This window comes from Danio rerio, chromosome 4 (genome assembly GCF_052040795.2).
Source record: "Danio rerio strain M-AB ecotype USA chromosome 4, GRCz13ab, whole genome shotgun sequence".
Classification (NCBI taxonomy): Eukaryota; Metazoa; Chordata; class Actinopteri; order Cypriniformes; family Danionidae; genus Danio; species Danio rerio.
This window is the reverse complement of record NC_141024.2, coordinates 35,365,189-35,377,886: the sequence shown is the minus strand read 5'-3', so window position 1 is coordinate 35,377,886 and position 12,698 is coordinate 35,365,189. Positions and strand designations below refer to the sequence as shown.

Below are 12,698 nucleotides of genomic sequence, written 5' to 3'. Positions count from 1 at the left end.
TAGGAGAAAATAAATAGATCAATGGCAACTGCAGAAGGTCTTTTTGTTGTTGTGGCAATGAACGGAGACTTAAAAATTGAAAAGATCCCTTCCATGCCTTAGAAGCTTAACTTGATCAATGCTTATCTACACAGCATGCTGGCATCAAAGGTCCCGTTGCTCATATTGAATCCCTAGTCTTCCACACTTTAGGAAACGTAAACATTCAGGACGTGCCATTAGCACAGCCTGCACTAAAAGGAGGCTGGAGATTACGGATGGCAACACAGAGTGCAACGCCAATGTCACCTTGAAAAACCTGCTGTAACCCAGATTTGAACCAGGGTTGCTTCAGCCATGACACAGAGTACTAATCAGTATACGATCATGGCGAGCTACGGGAAAGCCACTAAAGTGTTACTCTCTGTCATATGTCTTTAAAAATGGAAGGCCCCCAGGGCAGTTGGATAGCATGCGCTACTATTTTATTTTTGTTGCTTTTCCCTTCCTGCACTGCCCTTTTCCCCAAGAAACAATGGAGTTACAAACAATCATGGAAGGTTGCAAACTAAGTTCTGCACACTGCCTGGACGTAGTCGGCAGGATTCGAACCTGCGTGGGGAAACCCCAATGGATTTCGAGTCCATCGCCTTAACCACTCGGCCACGACTACAAGACTGCCTGCAAAGCCATGTCCTCATGCCTAGTACACTTGTTGTGCATCCAGATGAATCGTTCGGCAAACGATTGCTCAACGGCACAAGCTGTGGCTCCACGAAAAGAGTCTTGCATGCCTGAATAGGGGCTTGAACCCTAGACCCTCAGATTAAAAGTCTGATGCTCTACCGACTGAGCTATCCGGGCTCAATAGCAAGGCTTTTTTTAAGTAGGCAAGGTTTAGGGTTGTGGTCGGCGCAGGCCTTTACAGTACACTAAAGTATACCAAGAGGTTGGGTTAAGCCGTATGGTTGGTATAGATGTTGCTAAAACACAACAGTTTACTGTGAGGTTGGGTTTATGGTTGTTGTAGGTGCAAACATCAGTACAACACAATAGTTTGGACTCCATGTCATGTGGGAGACATTAAATAGATCAATGACAACTACAGAAGGTCTTTCTGTTGTTGTGGCATAGAATGGAGACTTAACAATTGAAAAGATCCCTTCCATGCCTTAGAAGCCTGACTTGATCAATGTTTATCTTCACAGCATGCTGGCATCAAAGGTCCCGTTGCTCATATCGAATCCCTAGGGTCCATTCTTCGTACCTCGCTTAAATGATCTAAGATGATTTTGCCAATTCTGGATCTTTTAATCTTGATAACTGATCTCTCGCTAATTTGGTTCTTCAAACAAGTTCGCGAATCAGATTAGAATGTCTGAATAAACTGATCTGAGATTGCTGCGTGTGTTGTAAAGGACAGATCTATCGATACTCGAAATCATGATCAGCAATGCAACGATTGGCTGACGGCACAGCAGCGTAATGACATCATCTGATTAATATTTAATTATCCATGTGAGCAAAATTACATCAAATTAGCAGTAAACAGTTAGTTAAATATGACACGCAATAACCTTCCACATTTGTTGTGAGCTGCAGGCTTTACACTTTCATGTGTCAAGAGTATTCATCATGTATTTCAATGCATATCAATGTATTTAGTTCTACATTTAGAAAAGATTTTCTTATTATAGTAGCCGTTTTTTAATCGGTGTAAAGAATAACTGGTTGTTTACAAAAGCATTTTCATATTGGTAAAGGCGTCTGCAACTTTTGTGAAGCATCAAATCACTGGCATATTAACAATCAAAACATGTTTATGACTGCATAAATATATTATTGCTTTTTAAAAAAAGTCACATAATGTGCATTTCTATAATACACAATTTGTACTAAAGCGATTTAAAAAGTTCATATAAATAAGTTTTCTCTTTGCACCACCAGGTGGCAGTCTTTGTACTTTCATTTCGAGGGTGCAGATTGCATACGTTTTGTTAATATGTTTAACTTTTTTTATTTTATTAATGACTATAACTTTATATATATATAGTTTAATAATATGTACCATTTTCCGTGTTGTAAGCTGGGAAACAATAGTCTGTTTTGGAAGGGGAAGAAAGAAATATGAGAAAAAGAAGAAAATTTGAGAAATTGAGAAAGAAAGAAGTAAAGTTAAGGTTTTATTTTGGATTTTCTGCCCACCAGAAACTACTCAATGCATATATAACAGTACTAGATCAAGAAATATGTCCATAAATAATACTTTGGGTAGATCACAAGGTTGAAGGTTCAATTCCCGACTGGAGCAGATATCTCTAACCAGGTTTTTTAATGGGTCAATCATGAACGAGTCCTCTATCGGGTCTGAGTCACTAACCAGGTTTTTAAATGGATGCATGTAGTATGTAATAAATAATGCACTTTGCATTGCTTGAGAAAAAAATACCAAATTATTATAATCTATTTTACAAATGAAAGTAATTAGAATTTACAGTTGTACTTGTTTTCTCTGAAATGATGCAGGCAATAAATAAAGATAAGGGCCGTACTGTTTAAATATATTGCAGTTTATTACAAAATATACATCTAAACACACACAGCAAGCATATGACAGAAATAAAACAATTATATATAAAATACAATTTTGAAATGAATTAAAACTAAAGTATGAAACGCAGAGGATTCTTATGTAAACACAGCAAGCATATTACATAAAAAATGACTATTAAATAAATAACTATAAATAAAATCCTATTTTGAAAATAAATTAAAATGCAAATACAAAAGTAACTTGGTAAAAAAAACAAGTAAGTACAGTTAAGGTCAGAATTATGAGCCTCCCTTTTGATATTTTTTTCCATTTTTAAATATTTCCATAATGATGCTAAACAGAGCAAGAAAACTTTCACAGTCAGATAATATTAATTATAATAATTATAAAAAATATAAACTTTCACAGTATGGCTGATATTTTTTTCTGCTGGAGAAATTCTTATTTGTTTAATTTCGGCCAGACTAAAAGCAGTTTTTACATTTTTTAAATTCGTTTTAAGGTCAGAATAATTAGCCCCTTTAAGCTATATATATATATATTTTTTTTTCGATAGTCTACAGAACAAACCATCATTATACAATAACTTGCCCAATAAATTACCCTTACCTGCCTAGCTAACCTAATTAACCTAGTTAACCTGTTTAGAAGTGTCTTGAATAACATCTAGTAAAATATTATTTCATAAATGTGTTGAAAAAAATATTCTCTCCGTTAAACAGAAATTGTAGAAATAATAAACAGAGGGGCTAATAATTCAGGGGGGCTAATGATTCTGACTTCAACTGTATGTATATGAAGAGTTGGTTGCAAAACGCCATAAACGCCATTTTTTGACATTTGGATTTTATTATTGGAAATCACTGTTCAGATGTACCTTAATCTATGTGTGAATTTCTGCCATTAATAACATTTAAGAATGTACATTTTAGGCCGAGTACAACATGTATTTTTTCACAAAATCTGAAAAATAAACGTTTCTTTTGATATAAAATCCACGTTGATCACCGTCGTTGATTCAACATCGTTTTGCTCATTGGGGTAATGTTGAAACGACATCAGGCACTCCATTCAAATCTAACCTGAAATCGTCGCCATTGGTTACTTACTAGGGGTGTCTAAATTAATTGTTTCTTCGGTGCACTGTGATGCAGACGCGGACAATTAGGTATCGGTTCAGCAATTATCATAACCGGTTATTATGTACTGACATCATTTATCTCCTATGTGCTCTGTCGCGAGTTAGGTGAGAGCGAGTATTTACAACACTCAGGCAACCCAGGGCCAGTCCGTGGCATAGGCACCATAGGCAAATGCTAAAGCCTGGTCAAGTGACCAGCGTAACCAACGGCGCATGCAACGCGCGTAGCTGTGCATTTATACTTTTGCGCTGTCACTGTTGGTCTGCATTAACACTTTCAAAACACTAGTTGGCAGTGAGGTGTTAATGTGTCTGTGTCGAGTTTCTTCGCCTGTGTTTTGTTGTTTCTGAACGCTTCCGGGATGTCAGCGCTACCAAGCCGACCAATCACTGAGCTTGTGCTACACGTCGCAATGTCGTTACATTTTTCAAGAGGTGCACGTCAGCGACGCCGACGGCCACAGTCTAGGGCTATGCATCAGCACCGTAGCATACGCGTGCGCTTGACACAGAAGTATAAATCAGCCTCAAGGGCGCTGTATATCCAGGGGAGCGCCAGAAAGGAGCGCGGTTTAGTTGGTTTTGTTTTCGATATTCCTGACACACATACGGTTATAGACGGCAATAACTCAAAAACCTCTTACCCTAAAAAGATCTAAAGTGTGTTTCCTACAAAAAGACAAAGCTGGTTATGTTTCACTGCTGTCTTTCTTTTTTTTCTCTCAACATTTCGAGCACTGCTCCGTTTAAGCCCTCGCAATATGTGTTTAGCCAGGAGAGCTCGTGCAGAGAGGAGCTCTCAGTAAGAGACCGTCGGAAAAGTGTTTCTTTTTTCGTTTTTCTGCTCCGCTCAGCGCGAGCTCTCCCTGTTGCGAGGGCTTGTGTGTGTGTGTGTTTCTTTGGTGCTGTCTATGTTTGAGTTGTTTGTGTATGTGTTTGAATGAGAGACAGAGTGGTGCTGTGTGTCTATACAGACAGCTTGTTATAGCCTCCCCCCTAAAATATAACACTGTATATGGAAAGCATCGTCAATGCACCGTGATGCACAGAGATATCGAATTGAACCGAATCGAAGGCATGATAATCGTAACCGAACCGAATCGTAAGACCAGTATAGGTTCACTCCTCTATTACTTACCCAACGTTAAATCGATGTTGATTTTCAGTCAATCGAAACAACGTTATAAAATCCACCCATTTTCAACACAGAATCAACTTAATTGGTTTGTCTATCTAACGTTGAAATGATGTTGATTTTAGGTCGATTGGAACATTATAGAAGCCACAAAAATATTCAACAAATAATCTATCCAAATTATTTAACGTTAAAATAAATGCATAAACAATCTTTTCAACATTAAACCAAGACATATTACTTAAATACAATTTATTTTAAAGGATACATATTATAATTTAATCTGCATATATGACAAAACACACCATCTGTCATCATTTTTTATTTATTCAAATATACAGCTGTACCCATTCATCAAGAGCATAAATTCATTCAACTCTTCAATACACACAGTACACTTAAACACAGAGAAAGAACATTTAAATTATAGGCTAAAATAGTGAAAACCAATTACTCAAAAAATAAAACTGTGGAATATTAAATACATTTGTCTATTTGTTGTCTTATTTCAACATGTATTTTTCAGTAGAGTAAAAATGCATTTGATTTCAGATGTGCAAAATAACAATTTACTATTAGGGTCAAAATACAGGGTCAAATCACAATGCTTAAGCTGTTTAAAGAATAAATTTATTGAATTAATTGAGAAAGATGCAATATGCCTGTAGGAGTCCATCTATTAGCCCAATGACGAAACTAACAGCATGGTCGAAGGTTTAATGCATGTAAGCCTTTTCTAGTGCTTCTGAAAAGAATTTTATTATTTATTAGAATTTATTTATATTAGTTTTTTAGCTCCGAATTCAATCTGACTCCAATTTCAATGATCCTAAAATTTAGATTTTATTTCTAATTGTAAGAACGGATCACATTCATCATTTATGATTTCATTTAGAGTTTTGATATTTTCTGAGGTCCGATATTCTAAATTGTACGTTTATTAGGGACCTATGTCGCTCAGGGTTCCACGCCTCGGGTTTGCGATTCTTCTCACAGACAATATGTCGGCACTCTGAAAATAGTCAGAGGATAGAGGATTAACTATATTTGAATAAGCTGGTCACATTAATGCTTACCTAGTCATTAAAAAAAATAGATCCTTAGCCAAGCCCATACAACTTGCTACTTCCAGTGGTTAAATGACTAAAAGGTCTACATGTTATCGGCACGCTATGGCTAACAATATTCAAATGCGCCTATTAATCAATTCAATTATGCCATACTCTAAAGGTAACGAGACTCCGCATAATTTACTGGATACAATGATTTCGCAAAACTACAGAGTTAATCAAAACTTAACATTTTATTTGTCAGGTAAAATTGTATTCTGCCAATTACATAATAAATCATCAGGAAGCCAATTCAGAAATGAGACTAACAATACGACATCCATTAATCAAAGATAAATCAAAGAGTTAGAGATGCATACCTGACCAGAGAAATACATTGCAGCATAAGTCTCAGAGATGCTGCAATGGGGTGTCTTTTTACAAGATCTCCCCCCGTCTTAAAGCACATCTTACCTTATATACTCAAGTCAAAACAAACAGCCATAAATTCAAGACAATAGAAGTGTCACAGAAACCCTGGCCTGGTGAATTTGAGGACTTAACCATCTCTGAGAAGGGAGAGCATCTTATCAAGATCTTATAGAAGTCAAAAACCAAATCAATATATACCAGTGAAATATTATTGTAAAATTAAGACCACTTTACCAATCACACTGAGACATTTAAAATAATACTAAACATGAATATAGTACTGCAAGATATACCATGTTAAAACCTTGAACATTTTATGTGAAATGTGCTCTGATCAGAAGGTAACATAAGGGTCAAGAAGGGGGGCTTGGGGTGAAAGTAAAGGATGCATTCCTGCATTCTTCCCTGCTGTAGTGTAGCTCTGTTTCTCCAGCCTGTGTTTTCATTGTCAGCTGTAATTTGAATAGAACAGTGGAACAGTTGGTTTCTTCATCACTTCTCTTGTCTAATGAAATTTCATAACAGTTCTCAGGGTCTGATTTTTTGGATCCTTACAGAATAGTGCGACAAATAGAATTAAACAACCTCTTTGCTTGCCATTTTTAGACTTGCTGTCTTTTTTTAGTCTCTGTGTAAAATCGTCTTGCCTCCTATTCAGCGTTGGCGCTGTGGCTTAGCAGGTCAAAGAGCCTGTCTTGTAAACAGGAGATCCTAGTCTCAAATCCCAGCAGTGCCTAATGTACAGGTTTCGTGTTTGCTTTTTGTTAAGAGTAACGAGTGTTTACGCAGCGGAATGTTTAGCAGTCGGTTTCTTAACAAAACTCAAATCCTTAAGAACGCTGCTCGTTCAAGAGGGCTTTGGACGATGGCTTTATATAGCATAGTGTGGTAATGCCTAACCAATTGGACTTTAATATTTTAATTCCAGACATTCACACAAGCAGCGCTACCGTTATTAGTTTTTTTTTTCTTTTTTCGAATTAAACAATTAGCTCCTGTTAAGGTCGTTTGGCGCTGTGGCTTTGTTAGTCAAAGCGCCTTTCTAGTAAACAGGAGATCCTGGGTTTGAATCCCAGCAGTGCCTTGTCCACAGTTGGCCATTCTTTCATGGGCCAGAGAGTACTAAAAAGTGCTTTCTGTGGAACAGTGCTAGAGGCAGCAGAGCACTCAGGCTTTGTGGCGCAATGGATAGTGCATTGGACTTCTAGGCTGTGAGCTAAGCCATTCAAAGGTTGTCGCAAAGCCCACCAGAGTCGCAAGCTTTGCTCTTTTTCTTCACTGACTTAAGGTGTGGTGCGTTTCTAACATTTTAGGCATCTGTCCATCCCGTTTTGCGTCTTTCTTTCATTGCGCAGTGCAGGCTCAGATACTAGGGGTACTCTACAATGAAGCCGATGACTTAATTGAGCTGTTTTAAATAAGGGAGATTAGAAAACGGTGTAGGGCCTAGTGGGCTTAAGGAATGACTCGAAGGCAACCTGTGGTTTTGGGGAAAAGTAACTGCCACCTATTGTTGAGATCAAGCCTTTTGCATTTGTCATACAAGAGCCTCTTTATACATGTGCAAAGTAACTGAGTAGAAAGCACAGTAAATTTTGCTTCCCCCCCACTGTCTTAGATGAAATTGCGTTTAAAGTATCGTATCCAGAGGTTTTTTCTTTTAGTGTTAAGACTAAGTTGGCCAGACCACCTGTCTTGGGAACAGCAGGTGCTAGGTTCAAATCCAAACTGCACCTTTCCCTTAGATTATGGGAGAGTGGCTTTCTGATCTGAAACTCTTTCAATGGCCAATAGCATATGTTTGTCCTGATTCCCATTTTCCGAGCTGACTCTGGGTTTGGATGTAATGAAACTGGAGGTTCCAAAAACACTTTACACATGATTAAGGATAGATTAAATAAAAATAAATTCACACATTTTTTGCTTTGATCTTGAACAGGCCAGGTTACCTGTCAGGTTTGAGACATGATCATCCAGACTCTAAAAGACCAAGTCCGTCTTGTCAGCATTTTCTGCATCCGGACATGCTGGTTTTTGTTGTGTATTGTTTTTTTTCTTCTTCGATTTTTGTTATCGGGCAAATGTCTCTTACAGTGAATTATTGTGGCGCTGTTGATTAGCTGGTCAAAGCGCCTGTCTTGTAAACAGGAGATCCTGGGCTCAAATCCCAGCAGCGCCATAGTCCAGGTGGTGCATGTGCTTGTTTTATAGAGCTTACCGGAATGAAATATAAAATTGTATAGCTTTGAGGCGTAATGAAAAGTGCGACAAATAGAGTTAAACAACCCCTTTGCTTGCCAATTAAAGACTTGCTGTCTTTTTTTAGTCTCTGTGTGCAAAAACGTCTTGCCTCCTATTCAGCGTTGGCGCTGTGGCTTAGTTGGTCAAAGCGCCTGTCTCGTAAACAGGAGATCCTGGATTCAAATCCCAGCAGTGCCTAATGTACAGGTGCCAGGCTTGCTTTTTGTTAAGAGTAACGAGTGTTTACGCAGCGGAATGTTTAGCAGTCGGTTTTTTAACAAAACTCAAATCCTTAAAAACGCTGCTCATTCAAGAGGGCTTTGGACGATGCCTTTATATAGCATAGTGTGGTAATGCCTAACCAATTGAACTTTAATATTTCAAGTCCAGACATTATATATACTAGGGGTACTCTACAATGAAGCAGATGACTTAATTGAGCTGTTTTAAATAAGGGAGATTAGAAAACGTTGTAGGGCCTAGTGGGCTTAAGGAATGACTCGAAGGCAACCTGTGGTTTTGGGGAAAAGTAACTGTCACCTATTGTTGAGATCAAGCCTTTTGGATTTGTCGAAAGAAGTGAATGTTTCGAGTTTTGAAAATTGATAACAGGGTTCTGAAATTTGTGGCAAAACAAATGAAAAACTAATCTGTGGTTGCCACAGTGGACTGAACCGCCAACTTATCCAGCATATGTTTTACACAGCAGATGCCCTTCCAACCACAACCCATCACTAGGAAGCACACACACTTATTCAGAGACTCATACACTACGGTCAATTTTATCATACTCAATTCACCTGTACTTCTTGCTGTGAGGTAAGGTGCAACCCACTATGCCACTGCGTCACCCATTAGCAGGGCTCGAAATTAACCTTTTTGCTTGGTAGCACCGGTGCTCATAACTTTAAAAATTTAGGCGCATCAGCCAAAATGTAGTCGCACCCACCAATTATAAGCATCATTACTACAAGTTTTATACAAACATATTAATTGCATTTGAAATTAACAGTATAAATGCAAGCGTGAGGAAAATATGTCTCATTCCGTTATCTCAAGAAAATACATTTTTATAACATAACTGTGTCCAAAAGATACACAGAGCGCCCACCGGCCCTGCACGCACTACTTGACATGAATGAATCTGTAACAATATAACTGTGCTGTTCTCATGGGTGCTATCTGATATTGCACTGCTGCTTTTGACATGTACTGCACCTTATTATATGCATACGTCATGTTAATAGCAATACTGGTCTTTTCATGAGTAGAGATATTAGTTTACTCAGTGTAAGCCTGTTTGCGATGGTGCACGTGGTGTTAAATTACATATACATATAGCTGCCACTTGCACGGCGGACAGCATCTGGCGATTAAATGAATGAAGGATTAAACAGAAGTTCTCATGCTAGATGTGGCAAATAGTTACCTGAAAACTCCATTCTACAGCGGGACTTGAAGCCAATTGAAGTCTTTTATCCACTCATCGAAAAGTGTAGATGGTTGATTAACATTCAGCACATGGTCACTAGTAAGATGTGTCATCATTTGTAACTTTGGATGCCATGGTTTCTAAATCAAAATCTGTCAGTGTTATCTTCATTCTCATCCTCAGCACTTTACAGTTTTTCGCGGTAGTAGCTCTCCCTGTCATCCCAAGCCAGAAGGCATTGACTGAGTGATTGACAGCTGATATTTCAGTGCTAGAGCAGTGGGCCAATAAGAAGAGCGCGAAGGCGGGGCAAGGATTACAGACTTGGCTTTGTTTACTGCAGCAAGCTGACATGACAACTGTTTTAAACCATTCCTGAGCGCTGCGTTTCCCGTTTCAAGTGCAGAGATGCATTCAGCATGAACGTCTCCCGAATCCGCGCATGTGGTGAACATTTTGCACAGTGAAAACTGGTCGCACACAACACATTCATGCACTCGCACAAATGCTCACAAATATATGTTGAGGTCGCATAGATAAAATTTCAGGCACATTTGCGACCAAAATGGTCGCAATTTCGAGCCCTGCCATACTAGTCTCTTTTTTCATGTTACTTGTGCATATTTTTCAGATATCTTTTAAATGAAATACTTGTGCTATTAATTAAATACTAGAGTTTTCAAAATATACTAGTGCTTACTCATTAGGCAGGTTTATTTTATTAGATACTAGTACTTAATCAATAGATAGTACTTATTAAATATATAGTTTTCAATTATTAGATACTAGTACTAATTTTAATAGTTACTAGTAACTATTCTGTTGTTACGAGTAACAAATTTACATTTTTTTCCATTGATTTCTATAAGATCTGTCATTGAGATAACAACTGTTCAGTTTTGACCAGTACTATGTATTCCAATTGGGACTACTGTTATGTACTGCTAGTTATTCATTAAGTACTGGTATTTATATGAATCTCGCATTCAATCTGCCCAGTTGGTGGAATGAACTCCCTAACTGCATCAGAACGGCAGAGTCCCTTGCTGTCTTCAAGAAACGACTAAAAACTCAACTATTTAGTCTCCACTTCCTAATCTGCAATTGTCTCTCTGGCTATACCACTAACTGTACTCAAAAAAAAAAAAAAAACTTACATTGCTAATACTCTCGTTCTTAGACCTTACACACCTGACACTTGCCTACAGCACTTATTCATTGTTGCTCTTATAGTTGTGTAAATTGCTTCATTTTCCTCATTTGTAAGTCGCTTTGGATAAAAGCGTCTGCTAAATGACTAAATGTAAATGTAATACTTAATAATTAGATACTAGTAACAAATTAATAGATACTAGCACTTAAGTATTAGGTACTAGTACTAAATCGCTAGATACTAGTATCTATTTAATGCACTAGTACTTATTTATTAGATACTAGTTCATCTGGTTGTTCCTGCTTGTTTCTCTGCCTTGTTATTTAGGAAGGACGACATTGGCTTACAGTAGCTTACTACATTATTTCTATTTTGGACCTGATGTTGGTTCCTCAACTACATTGGACGTTCATATAATGACAGAAAAAAACACTTGCCATATTGTCCTTTGTGGCAGTAGCCAGTTTTGTTGTTAACAAGTTTTACAAGTTTACATTAAGCTAATCTGATGTGTGTTGGTCTGCCTGACCTCTCTTTGTTTGGAATAATTTTAAGTTACTCTGCCTTATTTATACACTTTATTGACTCATTGACTTCTGTGATCGGAAGTGATCGGCAATTGGCAGATCATGATTTTGGCGATCGGTCCCAAAAATGCTGATCAGAGCAGATCTAATTTTGCTAAACACGACTGAATGTATAGTAACCTTATGTGTGTGTATTTTCTCCTCATATAGCGTCCTTAAAAAATCTGTAAAGCTGTTTCCCACTGGAACTTGGTAAATTGAGTTTAACGTTTGACATTCATTGGACATTCAGTTTCAAACCAATTAAATTTTTTGCTCCTGTTATAGTTTGATCCAAAACATATGTCAGATAAACATAAATATACCCTTTAAGTTGCACAAGGCTTAAATTCTCAATTTAAAAAATTATAAATAATCATACAAATTAATTTACTAATTTTACCATATGAAATTACACAATAAAACCAGGACCAAAATGTTCAGAGGATCCTGGTTATTACACAAGACTGTTTTTGGAATTAGAACTTTATTTATTTTTGTAATAATTTAAAAATAACTTTTAATGTAAAAATGGTAAAAGTCAAACTCCACTGGTACTATTTGTGATATATTATGCAATCAACTCTAAATTGTCTATTTATTATTCTCTATAATGCACAAGCTTTGTTTTTTACAGTTATGCCAGATTATATCAGATACACTGAAAACACTTAAACTAATTAAACTCTGACACCATTTCAGATAAAATATTCTAAAATTGTCTGAATATTATCCTCTATGATGCACAAGTTTTGTTTTTAAAGTTATGCCTTTGTTGATTTCAGGGGCATCGCAGACATTTTAAAAGTGGGAGGACAGCTAAATAAGTTCCAAAAGTTTACGTTCATATAATTATTAATCACTTGTTTCTTTATACTCTAAATGTGATGCCCCTGTTTGATTTTATATACAGTACTAAATAGGGTTGTGACAGTGAGGAAATTTCCCCACCGGTTAATCGACATTTGACAACACCGGTAATACCGGTATCACCATGGGAGTGGGCATTTCTTATT

At 37.2% G+C, this 12,698-nt stretch overlaps 2 non-coding genes across 2 annotated transcripts; one reads left to right on the top strand and one right to left on the bottom strand.

The window, feature by feature from the left end:
* Positions 1–570: 570 nt before the first annotated feature.
* trnas-cga (transfer RNA serine (anticodon CGA)) lies at positions 571–652 on the bottom strand. Its single transcript has one exon. It is a non-coding gene; the product is annotated as a tRNA-Ser (tRNA).
* An 8,003-nt stretch (positions 653–8,655) lies between these two features.
* On the top strand, positions 8,656–8,729 carry trnat-cgu (transfer RNA threonine (anticodon CGU)). The gene has a single exon. It is a non-coding gene; the product is annotated as a tRNA-Thr (tRNA).
* Positions 8,730–12,698: the final 3,969 nt, after the last annotated feature.